This window comes from Pteropus vampyrus, unplaced genomic scaffold (genome assembly GCF_000151845.1).
Source record: "Pteropus vampyrus isolate Shadow unplaced genomic scaffold, Pvam_2.0 Scaffold302, whole genome shotgun sequence".
Classification (NCBI taxonomy): Eukaryota; Metazoa; Chordata; class Mammalia; order Chiroptera; family Pteropodidae; genus Pteropus; species Pteropus vampyrus.
This window is the reverse complement of record NW_011889083.1, coordinates 471,991-495,379: the sequence shown is the minus strand read 5'-3', so window position 1 is coordinate 495,379 and position 23,389 is coordinate 471,991. Positions and strand designations below refer to the sequence as shown.

Sequence of the window (23,389 nt, the reverse complement as noted above, 5' to 3'; positions counted from 1 at the left end):
GGATAAACACCTCCCAGTGTATATTAAATCTTCACAGAGAGAAAAGGCTAGATAAAACACCTAGAATCTGATTTTTGCCTTCAGTTAGTCTCTGGTTAAGCACTGACTTCATTTCAAATCATGAAAATAGGCTGTAGACATATCACAATTTGGATCTCTGAGATTCAGATAGTTCAACACTGGGCATTGAAAATTCTCTCTTCTAAGTTTTTTTTCCCTTGATCCTGAAGTACTGAGGAATAAAACCGAAAAAAACTTTTATAAGAATATTTTATTAAAAATACCAGACTCATTAGCAAAGATAATAAAGAACAAAACTCAGTTTTTATGGAAATCACATAAGGAAATATGAAGATGTAGACTTATTCTCTTTGGTAAGAGAGAAGATTGTCCCATATCTTCTGGATGAAAATAGAAACCCAAATTTTTAATTCTTTATTGACTTAGCAATTATGCTTATAGGAATTTATCGTAAAGATCTAATAAGATAAGTGTCTAAATATCTAAGTATAAGGATAATTGTAATATGATTTATACTGTAAAAATTTAAACAACCTAAACATTTAACAGTGATTAAATTGTATTCCACTCTATAAATTTTACAGATTTAATCAGTCCTTTAAAATGTGTGGAAACATTTGATATGGGAACATGTCATATGTTCTTTTCCTCACTAACATTTTAATATGAAAAATTTTGAAAATGACAGAAGAGTTGAACAAAATGTACAGAGAATATCTACATAACTACCACCTAGATGCTGTAATTAACATTTAACTATATGTGCTTTATCATATATCTATCCACCTGTTCATCTCTGTCTCCATCTATCTTTTTTATGCATTTTAAAGTATGAGGCAGACATCAGTTTACTTCCCTCTAAATACTTTAGCATGTATATTATTAACTAGAGTTCAATTTTGTTGTTCTTTTCTTAGGTAAAATTTACATACAATGGAATGTACAGATCTTAAGTGGACTGTCAGATGAATTTCATACATGCATACATCTGTGTAACCCAAACCCCTATCAAAAGATAGAACATTACAACCACCCCAGAAAGTTCACTTTTGCCCCATCCTCACTTCCTACCCCATTCTGCCAAGGCAACTTTTCTTATTTTTTTTCATCATAGATGAGCTTTACCTGTTCTAGAACTTCATATGAGTGGACTCATACAATGTGTACTCTTTTGAGTAAAGCTTCTTTCACTTAGCATTAATTTTTGAGATCCATCTATGTTGTTGTGTGTGTAAGCGGTTCATTTCTTTTTATTGATAAGTAATACTCCATTGTATAAATGCACCATATTTGCTTGTCTATTCTCTTGTTTATGGACACCTGGGCTAGGAAAAATGTAATGTTCATAAGTGAAAAGGAAGACTGCAAAATAAGATAGATCATATGTTTCATATTTGTAAAACACACAGGCACCCAAATATATATCTATATGCATAGATATATATGTATATATATGTACATGTAGATACATATGTATATCTACATATACATATGTAGATATATAGATATAAATATCAGTTTGATTCTCTGAGATTCAGATTGTTGGAAATATATACAAAATAATATAATATATATTTTATATATAATATATAATGTATAATATACGTATATCATTTTCTGAGAGCTTTCTATGTAGGTAGTACTTAAAAGCTTTCAATGTAAATAATACTCAAATGTTATTTTATATGTAATATGTATTTATATTAATATCAAGTATTAATACTTGAGTATTAAATAAATATATATGTATGGCATATTAATAAATATGTATTATATATGCAGTATATATCATTTATGTATTTAAATAAATATATATTTTATATTTAGTATATATGCTAAATAAAAAACATTTTCGAGTACTATTTACATAGAAAGCTATCTAAGGATAGTTGCCAACACTATATCACTATAACAGGCCATCTCCTCAGTGGTAGAATTTTTTTTTTTTGCTTAAATGCATTCTAACTTCTATAATTAACATTTAATAACTTAACATTATTTCTTTTTATTATTAGATTGCATGTGATGGGACCCTAGGGAGCAGAGATTGAAAAGAAAACATGGATCTGTAACATAAGTCTCCTTCCCTGAAATCAGTGGGAAGAACAGAATGTAACTGCTTGGCTGGAAGAGCTGTGACATGATCGTCTCCCCACAGAGAGAGGTCTGGTTACTGTAAAGTGACCAAAGTGCCGTCTGTGGAGAAACAGCTTATGAAAAACTCCTCTCTAAACAAAGACTCAGACCGGAGTCCTGTGCCTTGATTAGAAAGCCACCTCATAAAATTCCCCAAAGTTATTTTTTCTCTACAAAGATTGTGAATTAACCTTTTGTTGTTTCCTAGGGGTGAAGAAAAAAATGAAACATTTTTCTAAAGGTGATTGAAAATAAGAGTGACAAGGAAAAAGGAAAACTCTAGTTTGCGTGAAAGGATAAAAAGATAATGCTAACTAAATGCATTGCATCATCTCATCTTTAAAGCCATGCCAGGTACACTGGCAAAGTAGGAATAGTTAGGTGATTGGGACTTCGCAGAAATCATGGAAAGTGATATCTTAGAACCCTTGTACCCTTGTTCATAAACCAAAACTCTCCCTGCTATATCTGTTAAGGACCCTTGATTACATTATTATACTATTTAAAACATTTTTTAAGTTATATCTTTAAAAAAGGTGATATTTGTCATTAAAGCTAAAAGGCAAAAGGAGTCATTTGAAATAGACAACAGTCTTCAGGAAGATGCCGAGAAGAGAAAGGAGCATCAGACTTTGTGTTCCAGCCTTCCTGAGGAACCAGGTAGTTCAGTTTCCCGTTCTTGCAAAACAGATGGTAGGCTGAAGAGCCAGCCCTGATTTTTCTCTCTCCTTTTCTTACACAGAAGGGAAGTGATTCAAAAGCTCGGTATTATTTCTGAGGTAGGAACAGAACACAGACTTTCTCATTTTTGATTTGAGAGTCATATATTGAATGCAGCTTAGGCAGAGTCACTTGAGGGCCAGCAGAAACCTTGGTTCCATGAGTACCACAGGTCTCCCTCTGCATTTATCTCATTATGCAAAAAGAGTCCAATGACGTCTTTAGCCGATCCACTGTGTGAGAGCCTCAGAGAGCAGCCCTTACAGCCACAGGAGGACCAGGGCATCCTGTAGCTCCAGGATGTAGATCTGGCAGAAAGATCATTTGGCCAAGTAGGCAAAGTGCTGGATGTGGAGTCAGAAGATGAATTTAATCCTGGGCCTACCCAGGGCATCAGGGCACTTAAACTCTCAAGTGTTAGTTTCCTAATATGGGTGGAAAATATGTCAAATAAAATACTTATCACATGAAAGCACTTGCTATAGATCACAGTTTTAATATCCCCTATTAGAATGATGAATTCAGATTTTTTGTTAGTGCTCATTTGTTTAACACTTTTTGCTAGGCATTGATGACTATATAAAGACAATTTAATGATTGAAAATCTAGACTCCAGAATTAGACTATCTCAATTTGAATCCCAGCTTTACCATTGATTATCAGCAGGAGATTGGGAGATTATTTAATCTCTTTGCTCAGTTTTCTTCTCTGTAAAGTGAGGATGGTAAAAGTACCTTCTTCACAGGGTTATTTTAAGTATTAAATTAGTTAATATATGTAAGACACTTTGAACAGCTCCTGGCCCATAGTAGGTGTTATATATTTGGCTATTATTACTGTTATTAGATATGATAAAGACAGGAATAATTACAGAGAGTAAAATAACTATGTATCCATGTGTTATCTTGATGGAGGTATGGGGCCAAAAAAAAAAAAAAAAAGCAATAGTCAATTTGTATATGAGCTAGAAAGTTTATATGGACTAATTTGCCATCAGAATTAATCAACCAGCCAAGAATAGCTATGTACACCACCCAAAGAAATGTAAAGCAACTGTTAATCTGCTCAGGCTTTCTAGGTCTGAGCTGATGCAGTGTCCTGTGATGGCATATGATTAACCAGGGCCATGGATCCCTTTGACTCTGTCACCTGCCACAAGTAGCAGCTTGGGGAAAGGGGGTTGGCTGGGGAGGGGTCACAGGAAAAGGGCTGTAAGCTCTTTATGGTTAACTCAGGAGCCAACTTCTTTGACCCAGTCTGACTGTCTGTATAATCCTTTTTCTTCTCAGAAGCACAGCAAAAGGTATTCTGACCTTTTCCATTGCACCTCCTTATTCTTTTCAACAGATTTATTTCTCCTTGGGTAACGATTAAGAAGTATAAAAGAATTGCACATTTACCTTTTCTGCCTTCACTTAAATTATACTGATATACTGGCCACAAATCACCAGCAATTAAAAAACAGGAGTCTGCCAGGAGTCAGTTGTTGGGTTAGAGAACACATGCTACAACCAGTTGGAGAAGGCAGGGCAAGATTGAGAAGGCAAGCCAGAATCAGAGACCAGCCGTCAATATGGAAATTTTTAAGAGCTGCCTAAGGATGAAAACAAAGACCAAAAAAGGAACCAGCTGAAGCAAGAAGCAAAAGGTGGTGGTGGAAGAATTATTGAATTATTTCTAGATAATATTTTAAGATATAGAATCATCTTTTTAATAAATAGAATTAGGCCACATTCACAGTTATCCTGTGAGACTTTTTCTTTTAAGTTTGTTTCTGTTTTGTTTGTTGGTTTATTTTGTTTTTTAGATTCCACATATAAGTGAAATCATATGATGTTTGTCTTTTTCTGACTTATTTCACTTAGTTTAATACATGTAACACTTCTTAAAGATACCAGTTAGCTGAAATTGACAGAAATAATTTTTTTACACTACTTACTTTTGGGAAGAAAGTTATTGATTCTCAGGAAAAAACTAAAAACATACCAGTATTCTGAAGGGAGAGAGAAATTCTCAGGATTTTTTTTTTTTAATTTAAATGTAATTAACCATTTGTGGAACAGACTGTCCATGCAGAAAGCCCAAAGAACCATGAAGTTGAGTCAAACAGCATGATGAGAGGGGTGAGGTGTCTGGAGGCAAGATGAAAGACCCTCCCTGGCATCAGGATTGAGTGTCACCTCTCTCTTGGTTCAGGTGGACACCAAGAGCTTGGTCTCTGTGATACCTCCTGCATACAGTACAGAGGCATTCCCCTTCCAAACTGCACTGCCCTTCTTGATATCAAGAATCCAGCCTCTTCTTAAAGAGGCCTTATGGCTGTTTTGGGTCATTGAAAGGAGGGGCAGTTGAGATAAGACTGTGCAGTCTCAGGACACAGGCAGTTCTTCCTGACAAATGATCAACAGGTGATAGAGGGAGCTTTCCCTTTATGATAACCAGGAGAACAACCAATATTATCCTCTAGAAATATAGTACACTCTGTAATTATTAGATCAAGATGGACAGTGATCTCTCTAGTGGAAGCTAAGCCAGCTCCCAACTCTTGTTCATCTAGTCACTTCAGGTATAGTCCCCTGCGTGGGGCTCTACTGACCTCTCTGAGGTCATGTCTTGTCCCCATTCCAGCCCTGTCTTCCCTTATGGGGAGATGGTCACCCAGTTTTTCATCAAATCTCTTTCTAGGCTATGATTTATGTCATAGTCTATCCTTGATTTCTTAGTTTTATTTTTACTCTCAAAGTTTGTGTTGACAATGTTATTTTTTTAAAAATCATTAATTTCTTCATCACTTGTCAGGCTGGCTGACTGATACTCATGGTTGATCTTTGTTTCTGTTCTCCAACTCCATGCCCACATTCCCTCTAAAGAACTCCAGATATATCAGGACAGTGCTTTCCCCGCCCCCCCCCCCACAGTTCACCTTGCACACATACATTGAGATCTAGAGACCCTCAAGCAAGAACCTGATAAAAATGACCTCCCATTAGAAGTTCAGACATATCCTCCCTAGGAAATAGATCCTGGGGACAGACAACTATATAAGGTTCAGTGAAGTCTCATATGTTTAAAATTCAATTCCCCCGAACTGGTAGGTGATGCTTTATGGTAGGAGATGCTTTCAAATACTGGCTTTCTTTTTTATTAGGTAAGTATAATCTACTTTAGGCCCTAGTCCCATGACCACATTATAAAATACCCAAGCATTTCAATCTCTATCTCAGTGTCCCTAAAGCTGTCTTAATTCTTTTGAGTTGGGGTTGGAAATAAGGAGCCCTTCCTTATTTCCAACCCCAACTCAAAAGAATTAAGACAGCTTCTCCTACCCACAGAATCCCCAAACTGCTATAGCAGTCCAAACTTTGATAGATTCAGCCTTTGAGGATTTAAGAAGTGAAGGATGAGATGAAAGAGGAAACAAAGAAAGACCTCAAAAAAGACTCGTTCCTGCTTAGACAATGAGCAAACAGAATTAGAAGTCAACACATAAGCTGCCTCAGATCCATGAAGAAATGAGTGTGAATGTGGGGAGCAGAGTAAAAGACATCTAATTGTTTATTCTAAGTTTCAAGCCATAGTCTCTTTTCTTTCATTCTCCCTTTTATCAGCCCAAGTTTCCTCAATGATTCCCTTCATGTAAGCAATTAAGAGTCGTACAGTTCCTTCTTCATGTCACTGTGGAAAGCAAGTTCCAATTAGCATAATCAGGAGGTCCTCACACTGGCTTATCCAGAGAAACTGAGCAGGGTCAAAGTTCTTTAGTTCCTCATATCTGGGGTCTATGAGAATGTTTCAAATCCCAGCTATATTAGGTAAACTTTCACTTTTGGAGAATATTTTTAAAGGACTCCATTGCTGTAGGTGATTCTGGTTTAAATCAGTGTATATGTGTCCAGAGCGGGGAGGAAGTTCTGCTCCAGTTCATTGCTCTAACTGATCTGGGGTATGGCTGAAGGCTTCCAACAGGAAGAGCCTGGAAGTCCATGTTTTCTCTTTTGGCCACTTCAAGAACCATTTAGAAATGTAGCAGTCATGATTTGCTAAGTCATTATTGAAAAATTTTCTAGATATTTTAGATTTGAGATAAATGCATTACATACAGGAAACCTTGATCTGTGAACTGAATAGAAATATACTTCTCCAAAAGAAGTGGGAAAACTTTTTTAGCACATTCCTCCTTTTGATGTTGACCCATCTTGACATGGTATAACATTCTATATTTAGATCAGTGATGTTCATTCAAGCTAATGACTATGAGTTAATTTACTCATAAAGAAGAGTTAAAAGAAGAGTCCAAATACAAGTAAGGGCACTTGTTTCAACACAGTAAACATCGCAATAACAATGTGTTTGCATTCCTTTTATAAGTTAAGTAATTTTAATATTTCTTAAGCAAACCTTCAAAGTTTTATATTTTGTAAATTAAAATGTATCTAGGAAAGTAGTGAAACATAACATCAAGAAAGTATTTCTAGAATTTTGGAATAGAAGGGAATCTTATAAATAAAGGAATTGAACACTAAAATAGAAGATTAAAGTAAATAATGGATTTACCAATGTCATAGGTATCAAAACAATAGAATCCATTCTGATTTATTTTTTTCTCTTTGAATTATGAAATATTTCAAATACACAGAATGGAGAACATAATACAACATCTTGATATAAAGTTTTACCGCATTTTAGTCAAGAATTGTTTAATCTGAATTTTAAAACCCTAATCATGCCTCACTGATCCTATTTCCCTGTCTCCCTTCTCTGTTAACCATTCTTCTCAATTTGCTGTTTATCATTTCAGGCATGTTTTAATACATTTAAATTATGTTTAATTATCCATAAATATATGTATAATATTTCATGCATTTAAACTTTTTCTGTTGGTAATTTTTTGTCTTCGTATTTTTTGCAATTTGGAATTCTATATAATAAAGAACATAAAAAATAATGTTGAAAAACAGCCACAGAATGAGAAAAAATATTTGCAAAGACACATATGATAAAGGACCATTATACTATACAAAAAACTCTTAAAACTCAACAATAAAGAAAACAACTTGATCAAAAACTAAGCCAAATACAACTATAGACTCCTCACCGAAGTAAATATGCAGATGGCAAATAAGCTCATGAAAAGATGCTCCATATCATATATCATCAGGAAAATACAAATTAAAACAACAATGAGCTGCCACTGCATACCTGTTAGCATGGCCAAAATCTGGAACACTGACAACACCAGAAGCTGTGAGAATGTGGAAAAACAGGAATTCTCATTCATTGCTGATAGGAATGTAAAATGCTATAACCACTGTGGAAGACAGTTTGGCAGTTTCTTACAAAACTAAATATACTCTTACCATAGGATCCAGCACTTGCGGTCCTTGGTATTTACCCAAAGGAGATGAAAACATGTCCACACAAAAACCTGCACATGGATGTTTAAAGTAGCTTTATTCAAAATTGTCAAAGATTGAAAACAATTGAGATGTTTTTCAGCAGTCAATGGGTAAATAAACTGTTGTACATTCAGACAATTGAATATTATTCAGGGCTAAAAATAAATGAGGTATCAAGTCACCAAAAGATGGAGAGAAACTTTAAATACTTATTACTAAGTGAAAGAAGCCAAATATGAAAAGTCTCCATACTGTATGATTCCAATATATGATATGCAAAAAAAATTGCAAAACTATGGAGACAGTAGTTTTCCAGGGTTTGGCAGTGGGAGGATAAATAGGCTGAGCATAAAATGTTTTTAGGACAGTGAAAAAACTGTTTTGTACCATAATCACGTATACAAATCATTTTATATTCAAATCTACAAAATGTAAAACGCCAAGAGTGAACTGCAAGGTAACCTATGGACTTTGGGTGATTACGTATCATTGTAGGTTCATCAATTGTAACAAATGTACCATTCCGATGGAGAATGTTGATAATGAGAAAGGCTATGCATGTGTGGGAGCAGGGAGTATATGACAGTCTCTCTACTTTCCCCTCAATTTTGCTGTGAACCTAAAACTGATCTAAAATATAGTCTTAATTTAAAAGTCTTTTAAAAAGTTAAGCCTGATTATAAAAAATATGATATTATATATGTATTTTATATATATTTATATGGAAGTATTGATGATGTATAAATAACTTACCACTTTTATTTTCTGGCTTGAGCTACTAGGTAGGTAAGATATGAGATCCCAAGATATAAGATTTCCAGAAAGCGAATGTGAACATCAATATTTGAAAGATGGATGGAGCAGCCACAGAGAAGTCAGAAGGAACAGAACCATAGAAGAAAAATAGAGGAATGTGATGTTATCATAGAGGATCATCAAAGGATTGGAGTAGTTGACAGTGTCAAAAGTGACAGACACTATTTAAGGAAATATGACAACATTCAGTTTTCATATAGAAAGGAATGAGAGAAACTGAAGAATTTATTTTTACCACAGGACATGCAAGCATTCCACTCTTTGCTCGGTCGACAGTCCCAGGCATATAATTAAGTTCTTTTATTTAGAGAAACTTATGTGAGAATATCCACAATAAAATAATTTCAGACTTATAATTCTTCATATTAGTAATCACTATAAACTAATGCAGAGTACAATTTCTTCTTATCTATTATTTTCATCTATAAGAATATTACTTAAAATTATACTACAAGGCTACAGTAATTACAAAAGCACAGTACTGGCATTGAAAAAAAGCTACATTGATCAATGGAACAGAATAGATAGCCTAGAAATAAATCCACATCTATACACTCACTTAATATATGACAAAGGAGGCAAAAATATACAATGCTGTAAAGACAGTCTCTTCAATAAATGGTGCTGAGAAAATTGGATGGATACATGCAAAAAAGAAAAGAATCTAGACCACCTTCTTACACCGTGTACAAGAATAGAATAAAAATGTATTAAAGACTTAAATGTAAAACCCGAAACCATAAAACTAGAAGAAAACATAGGCAGGAGACTCTCTGATATTGCTAACAGTAATTTCTCTTTGGATATATTTCCTTTAGCAAAGGAAACAAAAAAATAAAGAAATGGGACTACATCAAACTAAAAAGTTTTTGGACAGCAAAGGAAACCATCAACAAAACAAAAAAGCAACCAACTGACTGGGAGAAGATATTCACTTATGATACATCTGATAAGAGGTTAAGTTCCAAAATATATAAAGAACTCATACAACTCAACAACAAAAAAACAAACAATTCAGTTTAAAAGTGGGCAGAAGACCTGAACAGATATTTCTCCAAAGAGGAAATACAAGTGGCCAATAGACATATGAAAAGAAGCTCAAGGTTACTAATCATCAGAGAAATGCAAATTAAAACCACAATGAGATATCATCACCTCACACCTGTCCGAATAGCTATCATCAATAAGTCAAAGAACAACAAATGTTGGCAAAGATGTGAAGAAAAGAGAACTCTCATACACTATTGGCGGGAATGCAAATTGGTATAGCCACTATGGAAAACACTCTGGAGATTTCTCAAAAAATGAAAAAGAGATATATCTTTTGACCAGCAATTGCACTTCTGGATATTTATTCAAAGAAAACCAAAATAATAATTTGTAAAGACCTATGCACCCCTATGTTCATGGCAGCACAACTTTCAACAGCCAAGATAGGAAGCAACCTAAATACCCATCAACCGAAGATTGGATAAAGAAGTTATGGTTCATATATACAATGGAATGTTACTCAGCCATTAAAAAAATGAAATCCTACCATTTGCAACGACATGGGTGGACCTAGAGGTTATTTGCTGAGTGAAATAAGTCAGAGAAAGATAAATACCATATGATTTCACTTATATGTGGAATCTAAGGAACAAAAAGAACAAACTAATCAAAAATAGACTCACAAATATAGAGGACAATCTGGGGACGGCCAGAGGGGAGGGAGGTTGGAGGGTTGGGAGAAGGGGGTGAAGGGTTAAAGAAGAACAAATTAGTAGTTGATAGTTGGTCACGGGGTGGGGAGCACGCAGAGAGAATGCAGTTAGCATTAATATAATGGCTAAGTGGAGAGCCAGAAGAGAGAAAGAACAATTAAGGGATTGTTTTACAAACTATATAAATGTCTAACCAATGTACTGTATACTTGAAACTAATAATAAAATTAAATTAAAAAAGAATATTACTTAAAAACATTGTTCATCCAAACTAAACCCTATATAAATTCTTACCCACTGCTATGTTGCCTCCTCCAAAACAAACTTAAGAGTTTAGGTTTGGAGCCAGTCAGAATTCCATCATCAGCACTTAGCTGTGTAACATTGGGCAAGTTATTTAACCACTATGAGTTTCAGTTTCCTTTGACTTAAATGGAAATTACAGGGTTATTTCAAGCATAAGTTAGATAATTCATGTAGTAAGTGCTTAATGAATTGTAATAATGCTAAGACTCTCATAACATATTTTAAAATGCCATTGGTTTTGCTTTTGTAATTCTTCTCAGCACCTGTATCCAGGTCTTTGTGTTTGAAAAGTATCTTCTAATCTATGCTCTAATTTACATGCACCTATTTATAACTGCTATTAGTATAAACAATGTTACATCTCCTTGACAAAATTGAGCCCTTGCCCTTCTTTCTGTGTGGGAGGGGGTAAAAACACAGGGGTTGACTACATGGAAATGAAGTTTTTAGTGCCTATGTTATTGCCTTTAATTCAGAAAAACTATGGTTTTATATGAAAGTTAATCTTTTTATTATTCCAGAGAGCTCTTCTGCCCTCTGAAAAGAGGTAGACCAGGCTTCCATTTAACTAGTTTGTATATTCTGAGCTGTTTGAGATTTTTTAAAAATTGTGTTGAGATGATAAGATCTCAGATAATTTCCTAATTGGAAAAGATACTTTTAAAGTACAACATTAGGGGTAATGGAGACATGAACCATTTATTAGTAAAGTATTTTTTAAAATTTTTTTGATCTGATTTTATTTTAAAAGGAAAACGTTTCCTTGCTGGATAAGAACTGAGAAAAAGCAATGGAGAGAAATATGCTATGGAAAAATGGATTTTTAAAAAGTTTTCCACTAAATGGAAAGTATAGATATCGGCTTCAGGTGTAGCTGAATGCAGATACTTTCACAGCATGACCAGAAAACTATCTGTATTCATCTCTCATCTCTGAGGTTTGTTTGTTTGTTTTGTTTTGTTTGTTTGTTTGTTTGCATTATCTTTATTCTCTGAAAGACTCTTCCCACTTGGTGGTAAAGATGTACACAAGTAACTCAAGTGTTCATTCTACTACCTTCACAACTCCAGCACAACAAATGTATCCCTATTCTGATGGCATCAGCAAGAGTCTTTGGATTGACTCTAGTTTTCAAGACCTGTGTGATTGGGGCTAGGACCAGCCCTACCTTAATCACATGGACAAAAAAATGTAGAAGGGAGTTTTCCCAAAGTGGCGCTATGTTGATGAACATTTTTTCCATTGAAAAATAATTATTCACTAAATGGAGCTGTGATAAACATCTGTTGCTTAAAACGTATTTGCCATTCTTCTAACATCACCAGTATTACCAATATATCTGTCTTGCTCTTAGAAGGCACTATGGTTGTTTTCACTACTGAAGTTCCTTTTTAGTTGTTCACACTGAATATAGGACATTGGACTGTTTTATTTTTTTCCCCATGGAAATAGTATAGATTTAAAAATCAGTGGTGTTTTTCAAGTTGCCATATTTCTATTTAATAAAGTACTTGATATATGTGAATTTTAAAAATGTGACCCATAATTACTTGGCTCATATTTTGGAACACCTCTATGCCCCCAAAGTACTCAATGAGAGATCTTAATTCCAAAGGGGACCTTTATTCAGCAGCCATTTATGAAGTACCTGCAAATTATGCTCCATTTAGGCACAGGGTATGTTAATTAACAAGTAAATTAGGGTTGCTGTCCATGAGATTCCAGTGTAGCAAATCTAATTTCCCCAAGTTCAGATTTATCTCTTCTCTCCCAAATCTGAACTTATATTTGCCCTCATGTAAGAAATTTAAATTTTGTCACAAAACAAGATGTCCACTCTCATCACTTTTATTCAACATAGTAATAGATCTTCTAACCACCACAATCGGGTAAGATAAAGAAATAAAAGCCATCTGAATTGGAAAGAAAGAAGTAAAATTGTCACTATTTGCAAGTGACATTATACTATATAGAGAAAACCATGAAGACTCCATCCAAAAACTATTAGAACTAATAAATGAATTTAGTAAAGTTGAAGGATATAAAGTTAATATATAGAAATCTATTGCATTTCTATATAGTAATAATGAATGAACAGGAGAAATTAAGAAAATAATCTCATTAACAATTGCATCAAAAAGCATTAAATACTCAGAAATAAATTTAACCAAAGAGATGAAAGACCTGTACTTTGAACACTGTAAGACATTGAAGAAAGAAATTGTATAGGACACAAATAAATGGAAGGATATTCATGCTCATGGATTAGAAGGATTAATATTGTTAAAACAGTATACAGATTCAATGCAATCCCTATTAAAACATCAATGACATTCTTCTCAGAACTAGAACTAACCCTAAAATTTATATGGAACCACAAAAGATCCAAAAGCCACGGTGATCTTGAGAAAGAACAAACTGGGAGGTATCATACTCCCTGATTTCAAACTACACTATAAAGCTATATTAATCAAAACAGTGTGGTACTGGTGCAAAACAGACACATAGATCAATAGATTAGAATAGAGAGCCTAGAAATAAACCCATTCTTATATGGTCAATTAATAGGACACAAGAAGCAAGAATATACAATGGAGAAAAAAAGTTTCTTCACTAAGTGATGTTGGGAAAACTGGACAGATACATGCAAAAATAAAAATAAAACTGGACCACTTTTTTATACCATATACAAGAACAAACTCAAAATGGATTAAAGACTTAAATGTAAGACCTAAAACCATATAACTCCTGGAAGAAAACATAGACAGTAAACTCTTTGACCTAGTCTTAGCAATATCTTCTTATATATGTCTCCTTGGGCGAAGGCAACAAAAGCAAGAATAAACAAATAGGATTACATCAAACTAAAGTTTTGTAAAGCAAAGGGAACCATCAACAAAATAAAAGACAACCTACTGAATGGGAGAATAGATTCAAAAATGACATATTCAATAATGGGTTAATATCCAAAAACATATAAATATTACTCAACAATAAAAAAGAATGAAATCTTGCAATTTACAACAACATGGATGGACCTAGAGAGTATTATGCTGAGTGAAATAATTCATACAAAGACAAATATTGTATGATTTCACCTACACGTGGAATCTAAAAAAAAACATGAATAAACAAACAGAGACCCATAGAAAAAAAAAGAAATTAAAATTTTGTCAACGGAAGTTCAATAGATCATGTTAACCATAACTATATTTGAAGGTGCATTTCAATAAGTGTGGTCTGATACAAATGACACTATTCATAGCAAACAGCAACAGGCCAGCTGCAGTTTTGAGCCATATTTCATTAAATAGAATATGCATTAGAACTCCGATGACTAAGTAAAGTTTCTACAACTCAATAATTTAAATAATGAATGTGATAAGTTTCTTAAAACCAACTTTTGTGTCACAAACTCTAACCAAAGTAGTGCTTCCAGGCATTATTCTTGAAACAACTTCTAATAAAAGGTATTTTCTTCTGTATCTCTTTTTTTCAGGAAAAAGCAAAAGGCAACCTAATGAATTGGAGATAATTGGAGTGGTTTCTAAGGACAGAGTCTTAAGGTAAGCTGGAGTTTGTAGGAAATAACATTTCATTCTCCCCCTTTGTCCCTGGTTTCACTTGCCTAGGCTCTTAGTGATAGACAGTGTTCTTAGTAATCTGAAGGACAAGAAAGCGTGAAGACACCTTAAAGAATCCTAGTCATGTCACCGAAAATATGAGTTGTGATCATAAATACAAACACAGTCAAGAAACCCCAAACATTGGTATTTCTGGAAACAGGCACATTTAGGTGCCAGGTATGGCAGTGGGCGTGTGGGTGACAGCCCGGACTGAGCCCTGCATGAGTAGTCAATTCTATCAAGCTACACTGAGGCAGCTCTTACTTCTGGAGCAAGATTTCCTTTGAGGTCTTGGAGCTGTCTAACTGACTGATATGGGAAACCCACACCAAGTGGCAAAGGCACCAGAAGGGGATTGAGTTTAGAATTTTGGCCATCTGCTACAATCTCCATTTCATTCTAGGAAGCAGGCAATGTACTCATCCATTTTTGCAAAGCTGACAGAAAGTTTTCCAAGGAAACGCTAAAGCCAAGGTCAGTTTAGATTCAGAAAGTCACTGTACCAAAGATTCAGTGAACCTCTCCATGCAGAAATGAGGAGGGTAGTTCTGGGTCAAGCTGGTTTTTAACACATGTGCAAAATGAACCACCCAAGAAATAATCCTTCCTGAGTGAAAATGGCCTTCCTTTCGTGTTCTTCTGTTTGCAACTCTGGGACCAGGAGCTAGCTGAAGACATCAGTTCAGGGGCATAGAGGATCATTCTTATTCATTATGGGCATTTAAGACAGCAGATACCAGGAGGAATACTATTAGATTCAAAGACTTCACCAGTGGTTATTATATGCAAAGTTTTCCGGTGGCAAAGAATAGGAAAGGTTTAACAAAACAGTCAACTCACAAATGCATTTTTGTGTCTTTCTTTCACACTTGCACAATATGACAAATTCAGGCAGAGGTACCCTGGAGATTTCTTGGACTAATCATAAATAAGTGGTTTTGCTGTAATATCACTATTCCTGAAGGCCCACTGTCTAAGCCTCCCTTTGCATATTATACTCTAGTATTGTTTATTCTTTCTGGCTGTTATGTGACTTGCCTTTTTAGCTCTCTCTTCCAAATAACACCAAATTTAGCTTAAGGCTTTGACATCTATTAAAACACAAGGTGTCCTCCAGTAGTAATATACTTGATTACTGTTTTCACATAAGACATGAAGTTCGGAATCCTATCAGTTAAGCCCAAAGTAACCTCAACCAAGTTCACCAGTTTGCAGACTGTGGACTAAATCTGGCCTGCAGATATTTTGTTTGGTTTGCCCAGTGATTTTTGTTTAGCTTTGTCTTGGTTTTGTTTGGTTTTGTTTTGTAATTGAATTTGAAAGACTTTTGGCAGAAGGTTCTTTCTCAAATTCCATAGATCCTACCCCTCCCTATTCCCATGAATCTGAAGGCATTTGGTTTTGTGATGCTGCCCTATATAGTAAGTAGTAACAGCAAGCATCCAGGTCTCATTTCTAATCTAATGATAAAGCTTTCAATATTTCGCCTCTAAATTTGATGATTCTTTTTTGTTTGTATTTGCACTACTTGGGCTTTTTTTGAGATGCTCATTATCAAAGAACTTTTTTATTCCTAGTGTACTGTAAATCATTATCATGAATACATGTGGAATTTTATCACATGCTTTTTCTGCTTCTATTGAAATGACCATATTATTGTTCTTCCTTTTTTCTGTTAATTACTACATTACATTGCTTGATCATCAAATGTTAACTTAACATCATATTCTCAGAATAGTCCATGTTGGTTGTGATATATTACCCTTTTTATATAGAGCTTGATTATGCTTCAATTTTTTATTTAGAACTTTTACCTAAATTGAAGAGAGAGCTTAGTTTTTAATTTTCCTTTTTAGAAAAGAAAATTTTGGGGGGGTTGTGGAAGTCAAGAAAGTAAGGGTACATTACAGAAACTGGATGTGTTTCCTATTTTCTATTCTCTGGAAGACCTTGAGGAAAATGTAGGTTATTTCATATTGCGGGAAGGGTTTTAATTTCAAATTCATTTTTAATAGACATAGAACTATTTGTATCTTATTTTTCTTCATGTTAGAGTTTCTCTAGAAATTTGAGATTTTTAAAAAATTTAGTTTCAAGTTAATGATATAGTGTTCTAAATAATAGCCAGCCGCTTATTACCTTCTTAATACCTACATGATTTCTAATGATGTCTTCTTTTTCATTTCTGATATTGACAATTTGAATGTTTTTTCTAGTTTTCATCAATACTACTAGGAGTTTATTGACTCATTAATTTTTTCTCAGAACTACCTTTTGGCTTTATTTGCTCTATTATATGTTTGTTTTTAATTTAATTACTTTTAATTTATAATGACTCAGATATGACTACACCATGAGACATAATTAAGCCTGCAGATGTTTGCAATCATGTGTAGAATCATCGTGAATGTGATATCACAAGTAACATTGCTGTCAGTGAATAAGGTGGTGAATAGCTTGTAAAATCATTCTAATCAAACCAAATAAAATCTCTCAATTTGCAGTTATTATTGGAAAATTCAAGATATATTAAAACTATACAGAAATATTTTTTGTTAATATAAAAGAAGCTCTAGGTAGATTTTTTTCATCTATGTAAATATCTAGAGAGATAATTTGGAAGTTGTACAGGATGTGGGACAATTATTTGTATTCCTTGTATTCCTGACCCTTCTCACTGAATGTCCATAGTGTTTCCAATCACTGGGGCAAAAGGAAAATAACCTAAAATTTCCGAACTACCTTTGGGTGATTCTACTATCCCCACTGAGGTATAACTATGTGTAGGGTTAACTCAGAACATAGCGCCTCCACATACTCAAAAGACTGATAGCTGCCCCTCCAACAGCCAAGGAAGGCAGTACACAAAGAGCTTTCAGTAGTGCCTACTCCCAAGGATGTTTTCTGCTGCTCCAATGGATGTTATCTGCTCCGGTAGCCAAGTAGCATATCTTGTTCCCATTCATCGGAGAAGGCGGCTGCTCCCCTAATGAGATAACCCCTCCATCTGCTTGCTCTTGGTCAGCAGTTTTTCTTCCTGCAGTTTCGACCAGCCACTACTAAAGCTTCCCTGACTTGTGAGTAATAAATGGCATTTCTCACCCCTCTGGTCCTCCTGGTAGTTCTTCTGGAATATCTAAACCCAGGTGCCAGTTCCAGGCCTGGGGCTCCTGCATTACACTATGGTTATAAGGGAAAAGTCAAATGGCAGATTACCCTTACTTTTCATTGTCAAAAATGGATATTTGTTTTACTCCTTCATTTTCACCATTGTTTGGGGTTGACTACTGGGCTCCACTTTGCCTCCCCTGCTCAGATATGTTGTGGCTCCCTGGGATTTGCCTTGCCAAAGGCTTCCTCTAGGCTGTATTCAGTCTACTCCTACTATGTAATAGTGCTCACTTGGCACTGCTACAGCTATGCTAGTGCAAGATCTGTTCTCAACCTGAGTGGCAGCCTTGATTTTGATCTCTCTAAAGCCCTTGTGGGTATGCTTTCAACCCACTTCTTCATTCGGGCTGGGCTATCCTGGACTGAATTCCAGTATAGCCTGAGCCCTTCATTCTAGCAGGTGATCACCTGGGCACAAGGCTTCCTTTCTGGAGATACCAGGGGAATTTCCAGAACCAAAATTGACACCAGGGCTATGTAGAAGCAGAGTAGATCCTGATTGGGTTTGGTACTCCAGGTCATTACATTTTTTAGGAGCATTGCCTGGATTGTTTGTCAGTTTCAAATGTCTTCACCAGTGCTTTAACCTAGTTGCTATGTCTGCCTCTTTCTTGGTCCTTCATCTATCTCCTCTCTTGGACAATCGTGGTGTTGTGTACCAGTTATAAAACTGGCATTTTCTATGCTACTAGCAAATCCTCAGATGGTGTTACCTCACCACATCACAGGAGATGCACCTTCTAGCCCCATAGCTAGCTAGAATTTCCTCTGCTACCGATGGTTTCTACATTTGCTTGATACCGGGCCCTAAGCTCAGGGACTTGTGATACTGCCTGCATTGAGACAGCTTTCTTCCTCTAAGCACACCTACCCAGATTAGACATCAAATCTCTTCTAACCTTTTCTTCCACATGAAGTGGAAACAGCCACTTACCTACCAAGTTAGAGGAAAGGTCATCATCATCAACAAGGGCTCCTCAGGTACTGACCTGACTTGATGAACTCCTTCCTTGTGTTGAAACTCCTTTTCCTGATGAAACTCCTGAGAACTATGTCCATGTATACCCAGAGACTTCCATATCCAGGCAAACCACGTCTCCAGCTGTTCACCAGGGCACTGCCAAATCAGGACTTAAAAAGAGCCTAATCTTTGCAAGAGTACTGACTTTTTGTTTTGTTTTGTATTTTTGTTTTAGTTATGCTTTCCTCTTTCCTGCTGTGACCCAGCAACAATTATCAGAGAGACGTATGCAATCAATTTTAATGTAACTAATGAATGGGACATACGTAAACCAATTTTAACATAACTAACAAATGGTCAACAAATGGTTAGTCAAAATTTCCCTGAGTGTGAGTGTGGTATAACAAGACAGGACTGACCTGGGGAAAGCATTATTCTATATTGGATACTATTTGGATCTTCCTATATCCACATATTTTTCTATATTCTGGGATTCTTACTCCACCTTCCCACTTGCCTGAGTTGGCCTTACTCATCTATCAAATGCAGACAAATCCAAGGCCATGAGCAGAAATGTACATATGAATGCTCTGTTGGGAAGGTTGCCTCATTTTAATTTTGGCCACAAGCTGACTCCTCTTGTGCATGGAATGCTCCTAAATTAGCCGCTCAAGGTGGGTAGTGCCGACACTGTTATTATAAAACGAGAACACACATAGAATGGACTCTGAATGATACCAGCATGTATAAGCTACATAGACATTGACTAAAACTTTTTTTGTAAATATTTTCTTTATAGTTAGTCACTAAAAATTATAGAGCTTCAGTCTATACAAAAAATAGAAAAAAATGTATTTAAAAATACAAAAAATGTATTTTTATGCATAATCACTGAAACCAGAAATGTAACTTGATTCTGAAATTGAAATAGTACATTTTATTTATTTATTTATTTATTTATTTATTTATTTATTTATTTATTTATTTATTTTTCTGTGGGAAATGACTGACTTTGGTAGAGTAGAAATAGAAATTTAAAGCTTATGAAGAAACAAAGATGTCTAATGTACAAAGCACCCATTACATCTTTGAGAAGTCAAATATCATCTATAAAATAAAAATGTTTAAAGAGTATTATTTCTTGGCTTTGTAAAGAACTAAGCTATATCTGAGTTAAACTTTTGGCTGTTCAAAAGCTCTCTAAAATATTTGGTCAAATGGATTCATTCTCAACACAGATGGTTTCAGATGCACCTGTGAGGCCACAGTCTCAGATTACAAGCATTTCCCTATACGAAACGTACAAGTGCCCTTGTATGTTTCCTGGCTTGGTCGCCAATGGCCACATCAAATATCCTCATTGATAGAAATCTTGTTCAAGAGGAATAATGGACAAAAAACAAAACAAAACAAAAACAAAAACAAAATCACACCTTCCGTGGCCTTTTTGCAGTATTGCTAACATAGAAAAGTCTGTCATGTAAATAAGAATGTCTCCCATGAAAAATGAATAAAATACTTCTTTTAAGGAACACAAATTGAGATATAGCACTTTTTTTATTCAAGATGGCGGAGTAGGTAAATGCTCTGCAAGCCTCCTCCTGTGACCACATCAAAATTACAACTAAACTACAGAACAACCATTGTTGAGAACTGCTTGACATCTAGATTAACAGAAGTCCTATAACTAAGGCTATAGAAAAGAAGCCACGTCAAGACTGGTAGGAGGGGCGGAGATGCTGAGTGGGCTGGTCCCACATCCATGTGAGGAGGTTAAAAATCTGGAGATATCCCAGTTGTGAAGGTCCCTCTGAGAAATGAGGGGTCCCAGGCCCAAACCAGGCTCCTTATCCCAAGGTTCCAGTGCCAAGAAGAGAAGTCCCTATAACTTCTGGCTGTGAAAATCAGCAGATTGTGGCTGAGTAAGACTGAGGGCTGCTGGAGTTCCAGGCGCTCCTCTTAAAGAGACCATGCATGGACTTACTTGCTCATAGACTCACTTTTTCTGAGTTCCAGTGCTTGGACAGTAGTTTGAAAAGCACCAAGGACATATGGGGAAGAACCAGGTTGTCTGGCTTCAGGGTGAGGGCTGAAGGGGTAGCTTTCTCCCAGACAGAGGTGCTGGCAGAAGCCATTGTTTCTTTGTTGAGCCCGTTTCTCATCTAGCCTGAATGCACAGGTAATCTCTATATTTAGTCTCTATCAACTTAACATTGTTCACCCTGCCTGATGATTCCCTGAGACTTTGCCCCGCCTAAGCCTCTTCCAGTGGCATTTCTATATAAACAGCATGTCTTGGCTCATGCTGTAGACTTTCCTAAAATCTCTCAAAGGTTCACAAAAACCCGAACAAGCAGTATCTGGCCTCAGTGAGCCCTATACCTCTTGCTAAGCAGCTTGGCCTTTGTTCCCAGCTCAGCCTGTACCAGGCACCTCCAAGCCCAGCACAAAAGGCAAACATCTGCAGATCACTTTATAGATCATACCAAATGGCCCCAGGCAGGGCACAGGCAGCAGCTGACCTTGGCCAGCAACAAAGACCTCCCAAGAGACCCCGGAACTAACACACCTGGTGGCTGCTTCAGACCATGCCAGAGTACCACCCAACCACCTCCACAAAAGATACACGCAGAGGGCAAACTTAGCAAGCACCAGAGGCCTGCTAAAGTAAATTCTGTTTTGTAAGGACAGCTCTTGCACAACAGCTCCTCCACTCTAGTCACAGCCAGTCCTCACAACCAATCAGCCTGAGAGTTAACCCCTCCCATTGAAGTGGCAACTACAACAGGAGGGCACACACAATCCACAAAGGGACACACCTAGAGCATCCGGCATAGGAGACCAGAGAGACTGTGCCACTAAGTCCTGAAGAACACCTACTACATGAGGCCAATCTCCTAATTCTATGAGACGTAGCAGCTCCACCTAATACATAGAAACATACACAAGGAGGTAGCCAAAATGGGGAGACAAATAAACATGTCTCAAATGAAAGATCAGAACAAAGCTCCAGAAAATGAACTAAACAAAATGGAGATAAGCCACGTACCAGATGCAGAGCTCAAACACTGGTTATAAGGATTCTCAATGATTTCAGTGAGAACTTCAAAAAAGAGATAGGAAACATAAAAACACAGATAGAAAACATTAAAAAAAAAAACCCAGTCAGAAATAAAGAATACGATAACTGAAATGAAGAATACATTAGAGAGAATCAACATTAGATTACATGATATAGAGGATCGAATCAGCAATTTGGAGGATAAGTCTGCTGCAAATTCTGAGACTCCAAAATGAACTGTATTTCCAGAGAGGCCAGCACCCAGTACTCGTCAGCTACAACTAGCCAAGGCTATGTTTTACTTGAAGGAAAATCATGCCAAACATAATTTTTGTTGGTAGAACTGATGTTAGGATGGATGAAACCAAAATTAAAAGTTTCTTTGCTAGATATGGTTCAGTAAAAGAAATGAAGAGAATCACCGATTGAACTGGTATGCCCAAAGGCTATGGATTTGTTTCTGTTTATAATGACATGGATGTTCAGAAGATAGTAGAATCACAGAAAAATTTCCATGGTAAAAAGTTGAAACTGGGCCCTGCAGTCGGGAAACAAAATTTATGTACTTATCACGTGCAGCCACATCCTGTGGTTTTTAATCCTTTTCATCCACCACAGTTTCGGAGTGTCTGGAGTAATCCAAACACTGAAACTTATATACAGCCTTCAAACATGATGATCCTATAACTCAGTATGTTCAGGCATTTTCTCCTTATCCAAGTTCACCAATCAGGTCATCACTGGATATCAGGTGCCTGTATATAATTATCAGATGTCATACAGTGGTCTGCTGATCAAAAGAAAGCAAATGTGAAAATGGCAATTCTTCCACATATTGAATGTGCACTACAGGCCAAGTGCTTTAGGTCTACAATCGTCATTTACAGATGAGGGAACCAAAGTATAGACATGGTCCAACCCAACAAGCTGAGACATGGCAGAGTCAGGTTTTAGACAATTTTTGTTTGATTTCAATGTCCTGCTTTCCATGAAACAATAATACCCTTATAATTTACTATGCCTTTATAATAATTTTTATGCTTTTTGCAGTGCTGTTATATAATAAATACTTTATTTGTTGACTAATGTGACAATAAAAAGAATTGTTTACCACAGAAATAGACTCATAGATACAGAAAACATTTTGATGGTTGCCAGATAGGAAAGATTGAGGAGGGGTAGGTAAAAAAGGGGAAGGGATTAAGAAGTACAAATTGCCAATTATAAAAACAGTCACAGAAATGTTAAGCATAGCATAGAGAATATAGTCAGTAATACTCTAATAACTATGTATGGTATCAGATGGGCACTAGACTTATTAGGGTGATCACTTCACAAGTTATGTAAATTTCTAATCACTATGTTGTACATCTGAAACTAATATAATATTATGTCAACTATAATTGAAAAAAATTAATTATTTAAAAAAAGTATTTTTTTGTTATATTGACATGTCTGGCTAATGGAAATTT

General features: G+C 35.7%; 1 pseudogene; it reads left to right on the top strand.

Annotated features, from left to right (window-relative positions):
* Nucleotides 1–12,119: 12,119 nt before the first annotated feature.
* Nucleotides 12,120–22,731, top strand: LOC105303224 (annotated as a pseudogene).
* Nucleotides 22,732–23,389: the final 658 nt, after the last annotated feature.